Raw genomic sequence first — 14,992 nt, forward strand, 5'->3', positions numbered from 1 at the left:
TTGATTTGCGGAGGATGAACACTTTTACAAAATTCAGTCTTCTAATTCATGAACATAGTATATCCCTCTGTTAATTTAGGTATTTTAAAGTATTTCTCAGTTACATTTTGTGATTTTCTATGTATTGATTATTCTTGCACTGTTTTGGTTAGATTTATTTCTTGGGCTTCCCTGATGGCTCAGCTGGTAAAGAATCTGCCTGCAGTGCAGGATACCTGGCTTTGATCCCTGAGTTGGGAAGATCTGGACTATACAATCCATGGGGTTGCAAAGAGTCAAACACAATTAAACAACTTTCACTTTCACTTTCATCTCTAGGTAGGTATTTGATGTGTTGACCCAGTGGCCTAATGGATAAGGCATCAGCCTCCAGAGCTGGGGATTGTGGGTTTGAGTCCTATCTGGGTTGCACTGAGATTAGATTGTGGCTTCCCAGGTGGTGCTAAGTGGTAAAGAACCCGCCTGCCAACGCAAGGGGTGTAAGAGATCCAGGTTAGATCCCTGGGTCCGAAAGATCCCCTGTAGGAGGAAATGGCAACCCATTCCATTATTCTTGCCTGGAGAATCCCATGGACAGAGGAGCCTGGCAGGCTACAGTCCATGGGGTCACAAGGAGTTGAACATGACTGAAGTGACTTAGCATACAGGTGTTTGATAATTTTATGGTGTATAAATGGTGTTTTCAAATAAATTCCTTTCCTTAATTGTATATTGGTAATATATTGGAAAACATTTAATTTCTTATGCTGATTTTATATCCAATGACCTTGCTAAATCCACTTATTTATTCTAATAGTTTATATATTTTTTGGATTTTCTCTGTGTACCATATGCATCTAAATATTGGTGTGTGCATGCTAAGTCACTTGAGTCATGCCCAACTCTTTGTGACCCTAGGGACTATAGCCCACCAGTCTCTTCAGTCTATGGTATTCTCCAAGCAAGAATACTGGAGTGGGTTGCCATTTCCTCCTCCAGGGGATCTTCCCGACCCAGAGATCGAAACTGCATTTTTTATGTGTCCTGCATTGGCAAGCAGGTTCTTTACCATGAGCACCACCGGTTTTCCCATTTGTAGAAGCATTATTTACAATTGCCAAGATATGAAAGCAACCTAAATGTTCATCAATGGATAAATGGATAAAGAAGATGTGGTACACACACACACACACACACACACACACACACACACACACTGGAATACTACTCTGTCATAAAAAAGAATGAAATTTTGCTATTTGTAGCAAAGGTTGGACTTGGAGGGCATTATGCTAAATGAAATAAGTCAAAGACAAATACTGCATGATATTACTTATATGTGAAGTCTAAAAAAGACCGCAAACTAATGAATAAAACAAAATGGAAGCAAACTCACAGAAATAGAGTACAAACTAGTGGATACCAATGGGGAGAGGGAAATGGGAAGAGGCAATATAGGGGTAGGGGGAAAAATTACCATGGGATTATATGAAATCATGTGTGTGAAACTTTTGAAAATTGTAAAGCACTGTAGAATTTAAAAATTTTTTCATACAGTGAAAAAAATAAGATATATGATTCACTCTTCCCCCCAAAAATGTTGATAGTTTTATTTTTTCCTTTTCAGTTCTTACAGCTTTTTTTTTTTTTTTTTTAATAGATTTTATGTTTTGCTTCATTGCCCTGTCTGGGACTTCCAAGTGTAGTGCTGGTCAGAGTGGTGATAGTGAGTGAGAACCTTATCTGGTTCCTAACCACAGTAGAAGAGTTTTCAGTAATTCACCATGAAGCTTGATGTTGGCTCTGTGTGTGTGTGAGTGTGTGTGTGTGTGTGTGTGTGCGCACGCACGCTTGGTGATGCTTTTTATGGCACTTCTTTGTTGGAAACATTTTTCTGATGAGGGAAGAGGACCTGGGGTGGGGAACACTTGGGGGAGCAGCACCCCTAGGAATGGCCTGCTCCTCGCCAGAAAACTAAAATGGAGTTGTCTCCAAAGAGGGGCACCTCCCTGACGACTCCCTTCCATGTCCTCCACCAAAATTTTAGTCTAAGGGATCACCAAGTGTTCCCCTTAGACTCAGCAACATGAGACCACCAGTCCATCCTTGTCATTCCTGAGGGAAGCTGAGGCTCAGAGCAGGGTAGTGACAAGCCTCATGTCAGTAAGTTAGTGGCAGGAGCCAGAATTAGAACTTGAGGTTCCTGGCTCCCAGCTCCCCCTTCAGTCACTGCTCTCTGGTTAGAAATTAGGAGGTGGCCAGAAGGCAGAGGGATGTGTGTTTAAGTGTTTAGGAAAAAGACAACTTTGTCTGAATACCCACAGACACTGTGCAAAAATGTGATCAGGCAGCCCCTCCTCCAGCAAGAGAGGAAGGGGGCCCAAGGCTGGTGCATGTGGGAGGCGGGTGGAGGAGCTGGCCTTCACTTCTGGTCCTGCACAGTCTGGAAGGGGGCTTTAGGGGAACTCTCAGAAGAGACTAGAAAAGGATGAGGTAGGAACCAGACATGGGGTCCAAGGAGGGCTTGTGAGGCACACAGAGGGGACTTGGGGCTTGGGCTGGGGTGGGGGTGGGGGGAGAAACAGGAGCAAACAGAGACACAGGATGTTGCCGTCAAGCCGCACTCTCCTCTCCTGGCCTCCCTCCTCCCCTGCCCACGGGGAATGTTCGGAATGTGATGAGCTGATAAGATCGGGACTCCCACTCCACCTGGCACCGAGTACTGGGGCTGGGGTGCTTTGCCCCATCCCCACTTATCAGAGAGGGTTTCTGGGGAGTGGGGAAGTTTTCAATGGACATAATTTTAATGGAGGAAGCACATGGAGGATGTGAGGGAGGGGTGTTCCTCATGTAGGGCAATGCGCCAGATGCCAGAGCCATGGGCATGGCCAGATGCTTTCTAGCTGAGCTGCACCATGAGTCAGAAGGCACAGGGCTGGGTTGAGCAAGGGGGTTCCCAGTTGCCAGGGAAGCTGGGGCAGGAAGAGTGGGAGAAGGAAGCAAGGCACAACAGCGGCTGGCACTCTTCCAGAGGAAAGGGTTCTGTGGCTGCTGGCTGAGGAAGCTATCTGGGGGCCCTGTTTAAAGAGTGACCCAAGGGGATGCTACCCCAACTCTGCTGGGTCTGGAGTTCGGGTGCATAAGGAGAAGACTGGGGCTCTGGTGGTCCTCACTGAGGTTGGTCCAGGGGTTCTTCTAATTCAATTCAAGGTGGCTACTTGGGAAGTCTCAGGTGTGTTCTTAGCATCCAAGCTTACCCTTGTCCACCTTGCCTTCCTGTGGATCCATGGGGCCTCCTGAAGACCTCGAAGCTTTTGCATAGCTGCATTCCCTCACCTCCATTGAGTGATTCAGCCCACATTTGTTGTTGGACACTGTGCAAGGTCCTGCGGCATCTATGGGGAGCAAGTCGAGATCCCTGGCCTTCTGAAACTGTACCTCAGGTGGGGATGGAGTGAGGAGTCAAGACATGATGCTTCCAGCACATGGGAGACCAGTACTCTGGAGGTGAACGCTGGCCCTGGGTGCCCAGAGCAGGGGTGGGGTAGGAGCCAGGCTTGAGGAAGGCAGATGGTGCACAGTGGCCCCAGGGCATCCAGGCCCTGGATCTGCTCCAGGGGCCCACCCTGGGCTCTCTGGATGGACATTTCTAAGGAAAGCTGCCAGAACATAGCGGTTGAAGGGAGGAAGGGTGGGGGGAGAGGCTGGTGGTTTGAGGTTGGTCCTGGCTGGAGGAGGAACAGAGATGGAGAAAACCTCAGCCCCAGGGACCACTGTGCGGCTACACCTGAGACCTGCTGTGGGCGATCTGACACCGGGATGGGAGGCCGTCCAAACCTCACTCAGAGCCCACGGCCGTTGGCTCTCTCTGCAGAACATAGGCAAGGGGCACCATCCCACGTGGCTGCAGTAGGAACCAACCTAGGCAGCAGATGTGACTCACAGACACCTGGCCGCCCCATGGACCTTCCTCTGCGTGTGGGGCCGGCGGCTAAGCAGAGAGGAGCTATGCGAGGTGCCTAGAACACAGCCCTTGTCTCGGCCACTTTTGTTTCCTCCTTACACCCAGCACAATGCCCGCTGGCATATATGAGGAGTCCAAAGTGCTTGGGGAATAAAAACCATGAATGAATAAATGACGGATGAGTAAACAAACAGGGCAACCAATTTGAGTTCCCAGCAGCCAGAGTCCTTATCTGTTAGAAATAGGCAGGCCTGCCACCTGGTGGCGATTTCGCTTACTGCAGCCGGCGATCAGGGCCCGGCATCACCCTTCTCCAATCTCCGAGGCCTGAATTGCGACTCATCCAAGAAAAAAAACTCATCCAAGTGTGACCTTGACCCTCCTCCTGCCTCCAGGTCACGACCCTCTTCTTTTCCAGCACGCTTAGGCAATGTTATTTTTTAAAATCTCCAAGGAAAGAGATTTCTCCCTCACCTTTGCTCCTATGGTCTGACCTCTTCTTTTCAAGACAGAGAAAGACTAAGAGGATGAGAGGCAGGACGGGCGGGGCCAAGGACTGGCAGGAATTCTGTCTGCCTGCCTGTTTCTCCTTCTACTTCTAAACATATTGAGCTGGCTGGTTTGTGCCAGGATGGGTTGTTGGCTCCTCCCTCTCCATTCATGTGAGAAAACTTGGCCTCTTTCTCCTTCGAGGAAGAAAGGCAGATTCCAAGTTGCTCTGGGTGGGGGTCTGGAAATCCCTGATGGACGCCCAGGCCCAGAGACACACTGCCTGTCCACCTCACCGAGCAAGACACTGTGGATACCCACCAGGTCTGTGATGACCTCGACAGCTCTAACCTGGAGAAATGTCCAGCCTGGAGGTGGGAGACGTGGCTGTGTGACTGTGGGCAGGTCATGGCCCCTCTCTGGGCCTTTGCTTCCCCATCTGTATAATTGGGGTGCCTCTGCCTCTCCACACCTGGCTGATGCCCACATCTTCCCTCCCTCCATTGGTCCAGTTTCCATAGCTGCCTCCCCCCTCTCCATCCCCTGTCCTGCTCTTCATCCTCAGGGCCAGTTGTAGAACAAACATGAGTTCTTGGATGTTCCCTTCTTTTCTGTCCTTGTAAGGAAGCATCCCAGTGTGGTGAGATCATTGGTTGCCCATCCCTGACATCCATTCTTTTCTTGCTTCTTGGTCAGAGACCCCACTTTTACTGGGGGCACCAGGGATCTCGAGCCCCCAAAGGGGAAGCCCAGGAATAAGTGCAAACCTGTCCCCAAGCAGTGGTTCTCGCTGCACCCATGCTGGCCCTCCTCTGCCACTCCAGTCCCCCAGCTGAGCTATTTTGCCCACAAAACCACTCCAAGGGGACTTGATGGTACTCTGGGGGAAATACCAGGGTTCTTCCCAGGGTGCTTTCTTCCAGTGCTCCCCAAACTTCCAGCCCTTGGGTGCCAGGATGCTGCTCAGCTCAGACTGCTGATTGCCACACAGTGTATCTGCCAGGGCAGGGGCCAGGAGGGCTGAGTCTTTAGGGGAAAATCCTCAGGGAACTCAGCTAAAGGTAAGAGGCAGGGGCTGACAAGAGTGGAAAACCACAGGTAAACTGCTTTGTGAAGGAAAGTGCTTCTGATCAGCCAAGGAAATGCTATTCATGGTAAATATCTGCTTGTCATTCCTTTGTCCAAAGGGCCAGTCTTTGTGTCAAAGTGGAAATGATGGGGAGTCTGTGTGGCTGGGCGGGAGGAGCCCCAGGGAAAGAAAGCTGAACACTGAGTCATAGGTAGCTGGGAGCCTGAAGTGGGTGATGAGGCGCAGAGAGTGGAATGGGGTGGGACGGTGAGAGAAGGGGATGGGGGAAGGGCCTTTGGGGCAGGCTGAGAAGGGAGGCTGGTCAGAGCAGTAAGCAGGCCCAGGTCTCACTGGGCATTGAAAGTTGGGGGGAAGTTGGCCCCAAGCGCTGGGGGAGTTCATCCATATAGTGCAGGAGCTGGCAAACTGCAGTCCACAACATAAATCCAACCTGATTTTGCAAATACAGTGTTACTTACTGTTGACTGTGGCTGCTTTCTCATAACAGAGACCACAGGGCCTGCAAAGGCTGAAATATTTCCTATCTGGCCCTTTACAAAGTTTGCCAAACCCTGCCGTCACTGGTCCACGGATCACCCATGTCATGACTGATGAGCACTTACTATGTGATAAATTCTGACTGAGGTCCAAGGCTAAGGGTGTCATCCTGCCCCCTTGGCACTCACAGTCTAGAGGGAGAGACTGGTAGAAGAGAGACCACCTGTCTAACCACAGAGGTTTTACCGCAGGAAACCAGATTGCTATCTAGTAAAATAGTAGACAGACAAGGTAGAGAAGAGAAAAGTACAGAGGTCCTAGGAGCCCGGGGTGGGGCTTTGAGCTGAGGGACTGGGCTGTGGCTCATGGCGGGCTTCGTGGAGGTAAGCTTGGTCTCCAAGGACAAGAAGGGGTTAGCACCTAAAGAAGGAGGACGGACTCAGAGCAGGACACATGCTCCCAGCTGGCCCCGAGGGAATGCAGGGCTCTTGGCAGGGCTGGAGTCTGCAGGGCTGAAGTGCTGCTGGGTGGGCCTGAAGGTGAAGAGGATGCTCCCAAGGGCTTTGAGCTGCACTTCCTGTTACCAATGAAAGCCGGGTTGAGAGAGGCCTGGGGTAGGACGTCAGGGGAGGGAGGCCTGGGTTGGGTGGGGAGGCAGGGCAGTGGGGTGAACATGGCAGGAAAATTGACAGGCTTTTGGAGACTGGATCAGTAACCCTCGGGGAGTGACTGTGGCAGGTGGGAGCATAGTCACTGAGTGACATGCTGTTGTTTCTGAGAAGGGGAGCAGTGAAGGAGAAGGTTTAGGATGATGATGGAAGATTCCGTTTCCAACAGATGGTGTTTGAGCTGCCTTTGGGATGCCCCAGTTAGAGTGTCCAGAAGAGAGTATCTGCCCAGTTCTGGACTTGGGGGGACGGCCTGTGCAGGAGCTGTAGATTGAAAGGCCAGAGAAGTGGAAGAGATTGTGCAAGGCCTGTGTGAAGTGACAGCTGAGAACAGATGCAAGAGCAGGATCCCAGGGACATTACTGAGCACCTGTGACCCGAGCACCTGGCTGAGTGGGAGGCGTTGAGGACAGAGCAGGAATCAGACGTGGTCCCTGACCTTGGGAAACTCACTGTCCAATCAGTAAGAGAGACACATCGATAGATCATCTCAGTAAATATGGTAAGTGATCAAATAGATGTGTGTTTGTTTGGCTCCAGGGATCTGGACAAAAGCGATTTAGCAGAAAGCACTCTGGCTCCGGGCTGGCCGGGTAATGGACAGCTGAGGATGCTTCTGCCCACACAGCATCTATTCCCTCTCTGGTAAGAGCCCCTCAATTTCCCTTTAGGGAAGCACTTCTCCACTCTTGTAATCTCTGTGTGTGGGAGCTGGCAACTCCCTTTGGAGGCCATGCAAGGGGTTCAGGGCACCTGCTGAAACCGAATCCCAGGACCACACCCTGGGAAGCACGTTCCTGGTTTGGACTGTTGGGGATAATGTAAGAGCGGGCTGGGAGGGGGGACATGGAAGGCAGACAGAGGGATAGAGGGGACTGGCGACATCACTTGAGCTCGGTGAACTGAGTTCCGTCCGGGCCCTGCCTTTCAAAGGCAGCGAATCGCTTCATACATGCGTGACCAATTTTTTAAAGTCAACCTGGGACACAGCCATACCAGAAAAACATATAAGAGCATAATAATATCATATATAGTATATCCATGCTCTATGACTTTAACATTAATATATGAAAATAGTTATCTATTTGAAATTATATGTTATTCTCTATTATTTGCTTTTCTGGTCCATAAATGCTGTTATGTAAACAAAACAATAGGATTAGTTAAAAGAGGAGATTAGCACTCATTGATAGTAGGACCAAACAAATATAACAATATTTTTATAACATCTTTTTTTTGTCCTCATATAATTTTATAAATTTATTTTAATTCTTGGAAACTCCTTATTGAAATTAAAATTCTGTGGGCTATATTACTGTGTATTCTTAAGATACATAAATAAGAGTCTTTTAAAAGGAGAACAGAAATGTAATAGGACAAATGAAATAGATATTATCCATATTTAATTTTAAAAAGAGCACTGACATCTCTCTTCCTGTCCTGTGGCATGGTAGGGCAATTTGACTCTTTCTGTTTTCTTTTCCGGTAACTGAACTGCCTGAGGTCTTTATTTAGGATGTCCTTCTTGTCTTTTATATAATAGTGCAACTCCAGACAGGCAAATGTAAAATTCACTTGGACCTACAGTTCTGCTCATATCAAGCCCACATTATACTGATTCCTTGTGTCAGTCCAACATGATGATGAACTAAAAATCCTCTCAACAAAAACATTTCAGCATTTTCAGATTGTGGAAATCAGTTCACAGCTCTTGAGAAATGTCCATCCACTTTTATCTACAGATCTGTTTTGGTCAACAAGCTGTTTATCAATCCAGTCTTTTGCATCTATGAATTCATCATATAGACTGTCAATATCTAAAATGTCCATAATTTTTAAATACTCAGATGTCATCAGAAGTTTAACTTCTTTCTTCAGGAAAATGGTTTAGAGCACAGAGGTAATCTGAATTTGTGAAATCGAAGTTGATTTCTGCGAAGGTTCCTTTTATGTGTCAGCTGAATTAGGTCACTGGGGTGCCCAGATATTTGGTTAAATATTTTTCTGGTTGTGTCTGTGAGGGTGTTTCTGAATGAGATTAGCCTTGGAATCAGTAGACCGAATACACTGAGTCTGTAGGTTGCTCTCTCCTACATGGGGGACCTCATCCACTCCTTTGAAAGCCTGAGTGCCAGATTGAGACTACATCTTATACCATTGGCTCTCCTGGGTCTCAGGTTTTGGGACATGGACTGGAACCACACTGTCAGCTCCCTTGGGTCTTCAGCTTGCTGACCATAGATACAGAAGTCTTCTCACCAAAACCACATGAGCCAATTCTTAAAATGAATAAGTGTGTATCTATATACATGTAGATATAGACAGAGAGATCTGGTCACCCATATCTATCTATATCTTTCTATGCAGTACATTCATGGTCAGTTGTGTCTCATTCTCTGCGACCTCACGGACTATAGCCTGCCAGGCTCCTCTATCCATGGAACTTTCCAGGCAAGAATACTAGAGTGGGTTGCCATTTCCTTCTCCAGGGGATCTTCTCAACCCAGGGATTGAACCCGTGTTTCCTGTGTCTCCTGCATTTGCTGGTAGATTCTTTACCACTAGCGCCACCTGGGAAGCCCAGTGTCTATGTAATGTTCTATTGGTTCTGTTTGTCTGCAGAAACCAGACTAACAGATTTCAAATCAGTTCAAGTTTTAGTAGAGAAATTAAGAAAGTCTTGAAGCAGCCTTACTTCCAAAGTATGTGATTTTTTTTTTCTGTATGAGTTTTTGTCACGAGCTACAAATAACATTGAACAACTCAGATGTGGTTGGTTCATCCTTTTCTAGGCTCCTCATGGCCTCTGTAAAGGTCATCAAACAGTTTTGGAGAAATAGCATAAACATTTGTTTTACTCTAATCCCTTTCTCCATTCTCATCTTTAATGTACTTACAAATTCATTCTTTAAAAATATGAGTTTACAACAGGTCAACATTCTAACATCTCTGCCATGGACAGCAATCTTGATAGCTGTCTTGTGGGCACTTGACCGAGGGAGTGATCTCCTTCCATTTATACAAGGTCAATACACTTATTAAGAGCTTCTGCACATTTTGAGGAAACTAAAAAGTGACTGAAAGAATTTATTGTGAAAACCTCAGTATCACAGGTAAGTAAATCACACCCTTTCAGCAGCACTGTGCACAGGATGTGCAGGCCATTTGGCAGATTCAGTTCAGTTCAGTTGCTTTGTTGTGTCCAACTCTTTGCAACCCCATGGACTGCAGCACGCCAGGCCTCCCTGTCCATCACCAACTCCTGGAGTTTACTCAAACTCATGTCCATTGAGTCGGTGATGCCATCCAACCACCTCATCCTCTGTCATCCCCTTCTCCTCCTGCCTTCAATCTTTCCAAGCATCAGGGTCTTTTCCAGTGAGTCAGTTCTTCACATCGGGTGGCCAAATTATTGAAGTTTCAGCTTCAACATCAGTCCTTCCAATGAACATTCAGGACTGATTTCCTTTAGGATGGACTGGTTGGATCTCCTTGCAGTCCAAGGGACTCTCAAGAGTCTTCTCCAACACCACAGTTCAAAAGCATCAATTCTTTGGTGCTCAGTTTTCTTTATGGTCCAACTCTCACATCCATACATGACCACTGGAAAAACCATAGCCTTGACTAGATGGATGGACATTTGTTGGCAAAGTAATATCTCTGCTTTTTAACATGCTGTCTAGGTTGGTCATAACTTTTCTTCCTGGAAGTAAGTGTGTTTTAATTTCATGGCTGCAATCACCATCTGCAGTGATTTTAGAGCCCAAAAAAGTAAAGTCTGTCACTGTTTCCCCATCTATTTGCCATGAAGTGATGAGACCAGAGGCCATGATCTTCGTTGTCTGAATGTTGAGCTTCAAGCCAACTTTTTCACTCTCCTCTTTCACTTTCATCAAGAGGCTCTTTAATTCCTCTTCACTTTCTGCCATAAGGGTGGTGTCATCTGCATATCTGAGGTTATTGATATTTCTCCTGGCGATCTTGATTGCAGCTTGTGCTTCCTCCAGTCCAGCGTTTCTCATGATGTACTCTGCATATAAGTTAAATAAGCAGGGTGACAATATACAGCCTTGACGTACTCCTTTTCTTATTTGGAACCAGTCTGTTGTTCCATGTCCAGTTCTAACTGTTGCTTCCTGACCCGCATACAGGTTTCTCAAGAGGCAGGTCAGGTGGTCTAGTATTTCCATCTCTTTCAGAATTTTCCAGTTTATTGTGATCCACACAGTCAAAGACTTTGGCATAGTCAATAAAGTAAAAATAGATGTTTTTCTATCTTGCTTTTTCGATGATCCAGAGGATGTTGGCAATTTGATCTCTGGTTCCTCTGCCTTTCCTAAAACCAGCTTGAACATCTGGAAGTTCATGGTTCACGTATTGTTGAAGCCTGGCTTGGAGAATTTTGAGCATTACTTTGCTAGCATGTGAGATGAGTGCAATTGTGCAGTAGTTTGAGCATTCTTTGACATCACCAGATGGTCAACACCTAAATCAGCTTGATTATATTCTTTACAGCCAAAGATGGAGAAGCTCTATACAGTCAGCAAAAACAAGACCAGGAGCTAACTGTGGCTCAGACCGTGAACTCCTTATTGCCAAATTCAGACTTAAATTGAAGAAAGTAGGGAAAACCACTAGATCATTCAGGTATGACCTAAATCAAATCCCTAATGATTATACAGTGGAAGAGAGAAATAGATTTAAGGGACTAGATCTGATAGACAGAGTGCCTGATGAACTATGGGCGGAGGTTCATGACATTTGGCAGATTAGATCTTTTCTATTTTTCAGTAAGAAGTTTACAGACTGAATGGAATTTGCTAAAGTTTACGTTTGCCTGTCTGCTGAGTATCCAAGATAGAGGAGTAAGATTAGTTTGCATGTGGATAGGATATCAACAACCTTTAGTTTTGTGTTTTCCGTGAATGTGTTAAAATCTTCATAGAAATCAAGATGACCATTTGAAACTGTTTTTCAAAATAAAGTACCTAAGAGCTGAGGGGAAACATCTTTTCATTGCCATGATTCAGACTTGATATACACAGCATGACTGTTAGTGAGATCTGAAAAATCAGTTCTCCACTCTCGGAGGCCAAGTTATTGAAACATCTCCTTTTGCTTTTCCATGGGACATTTAGTTGCACCCTCTGAATCAGGAAATGTAACTTCACTCAGTTTCACAGAGCCATCAAGGAAACAATATAATGATGCTTGATCATTCGTGTGGGATGCCTGAGCCACTATTTGTGACTGAGGATTGGTGTCTTTTAGGAGATGAAAAACTTTTGATTGATTCATAATTACTTGCCTGACTCATCCCAAATTTGTGAGATTCCATCTATGCACGTCTCCCTGTATGCGTCATGGCCCCTTCTTCAAGCCCAAATTCTTTTCTGCATATTGTGCAGTCCTCTGTTTTAATTATTTACCTCCCTGATCCAGTTGTATATATCTGTCTGTCATCAAAATATCACAGTCATTCAGAGAAAGACAAATATTATATGGTATCACTTCTATGTGGAATCTAAAAAGTTGTACAAATGAATAAAGCAAAAACAGACTCACAGACATAGAAAACAAACTTATGGAATTAATATTGTTAAAATGGCCATACTGCCCAAAGCAATCTACAGATGTAATGCTACCTCTGTCAAATTACCCATGGCCTCTTTCAGAGAACTAGAACAAATAATCCTGAAAGTCATGTGGAGCATAGAAGACCCATAATTACCAAAGCAGTCCTGAAGAAAAAGAACAAAAAAGGAGGCATAACGATTTCTGATTTTAGACAATACTACAAAGCTACAGTAATCAAAACAGCATGGTATTGGAACAAAACAGACATATGGATCAATAGTGCATAATAGAAAGCCCAAAAATAAACTCATGTGCCTATGATCAATTAATTTTCAACAAAGGAGACAATAATATACAATGAGAGAAAGTCTCTTCCGCAAGTGGTGTTGGGAAAGTTGGACAGCACAGTAAAATTAGAACATACCCTCTCATCATACACAAAAATAAACTCAAAACAGCTTATAGACTTAAACATAACATGCAACATCATAAAACTCATAGAAGAGAACATAGGCAAAAATTGTACCAATGTTTTCTTAGGTCAGATCTCCCAAGACAATAGAAATAAAAATAAACCAATGGGACCTAATCAAACTTAAAATTTTTGCCCAGCAAAGGAAACCATAAACAAAACAAAAAGAGGGACTTCCCTGGTGGTCCAGCGGTTAAGATTCTGTGCTTACAATGCAGGGGCCTAGGTTCAATCCCTGGTCAGAGAACTAGATCCCACACGCTGCAACTAAGCCTTGGGGCAGCCAAATAAATCTTAAAAAAAAAAAAAAAAACTATAAAAAAAGACCCTATTTTTAAAAAGAACAATCTACAGAATGGGAGAAAATATTTGCAAACAATGCAACCAACAAGGGGTTAATTTCCAAAATTTACAAATAGCTCACACAACTCAACAATAAAAACAACCCAATTGAAAAATGGTCATAACACCTAAAGAGACATTTCTCCAAAGAAGAAATACAGATGGCCAATAGGCACGTGAAAAGATGCTCAGCATCACTAATTAGAAAAACGCAAATCAAAACTACAACAAGGTACCATCTCATGCTGGTCAGAAAGGCCATCATTTAAGTCTACAAATGAATTCTGCAGAGGGTGTGGAGAAAGGGGAACACTCCTCTGCTGCTAGTAGGAGTGTAAGTTGGTGCAGTCACTGTGGAAAACAGTAAGGAGATTCCTCAGAAAACTAAAACCGGAACTACCACTGTTGCCGTTGTTCAGTCACTCCGTCATGTCTGACTCTTGGCGACCCCATGGACTGAAGCACGCCAGGCTTTCCTGTTCTTCACCATCTCCCAGAGCTTGCTCAAACTCATGTCAATTGAGTCGGTGATGCCATCCAACCACCTCATCCTCTGTCGTCCCCTTTTCCCTTCAATCTTTCCCAGCATCAGAGTCTTTTCTATTGAATCAGCTCTTTGCATCAGGTGGCCAAAGTATTGGTGCTTCGGCTTCTGGATCAGTCCTTCCAATGAATATTCAGGATTGATTTCCTTTAGTATTGACTGCTTTGATCTTCTTGCAGTCCAAGGGTCTCTCAAGAGTCTTCTCCAACACCACAATTCAAAAGCATCAATTCTTCAGCGCTCAGCTTTCTTTATGGCCCAACTCTCACATCCATACATGACTACTGGAAAAACCATAGCTTTGACTATGTGGACTTTTGTTGGCAAAGTAACGTCTCTGCTTTTTAATATGCTGTCTAGGTTGGTCATAGCTTTCCTTCCAAGAAGCAAGCACCTTCTAATTTCATGGCCGCAGTTACCATTTACAGTGATTTTGGAGCCCAAGACAATAAAGTCTGCCACTGTTTCCATTTTTCCCTCATCTATTTGCCATGAAGTGATGGGACCAGATGCCATGATCTTAGTTGTCTGAGTGTTGAGTTTTAAGCCAACTTTTTCACTCTCCTCTTCTAACTTCATCAAGAGGCTCTTTAGTTTCTCTTCACTTTCTGCCATAAAGGTGGTATCATCTGCATATCTGAAGTTATTGATATCTCTCCCAGTAATCTTAATTCTAGCTTGTGCTTCATCCAGCCTGGCATTTCACATGATGTACTCTACATATAAGTTAAATAAGCAGGGTGACAATATACAGTCTTGATGTACTCCTTTCCCAACTTGGAACCAGTCCGCTGTTCCATGTCCAGTACTAACTCTTGCTTCTTGACAGGCATACAGGTTCCTCAGGAGACAGGTGAGGTAGCCTGGTATTCCCATTTCTTTAAGAATTTTCCAGTTTGTTGTGATCAACACAGTCAAAGGCTTTCGTGTAGTCAATGAAGCAGAAGTAGATGCTTTTCTGGAATTCTCTTGCTTTTTCCATGATCCAACAGATGTTGGCAATTTGATCTCTGGTTCCTCTGCCTTTTCTAAATCCAGATTGAATATCTGGAGTTAGCATATGATCCAGCAATCCCACTCCTGGGCACAGATCCAGACAAAACTGTAATTCAAAAAGACACATGAATCCCTATGTTCATAGCAGCACTATTCACAAGAGCCAAGCCATGGAATCAACCTAAATGTCCATCAACAGATGAATGGGCAGAGATGTGTATAAAAAATAAATTCAAAATGTATTAAAGATCTACATGTAAAACCAGAAACTGTAAAATTCCTAGAGGAAAATATAAGCAGAACATTCTCTGATATAAATCACAGCAAGATCCTCTATGACCCACCTCCCAGAGTAATGGAAATAAAAGCAAAAATAAACAAATGGGACCTAATT

Source organism: Odocoileus virginianus, chromosome 17 (assembly GCF_023699985.2).
Source record: "Odocoileus virginianus isolate 20LAN1187 ecotype Illinois chromosome 17, Ovbor_1.2, whole genome shotgun sequence".
Classification (NCBI taxonomy): domain Eukaryota; kingdom Metazoa; phylum Chordata; class Mammalia; order Artiodactyla; family Cervidae; genus Odocoileus; species Odocoileus virginianus.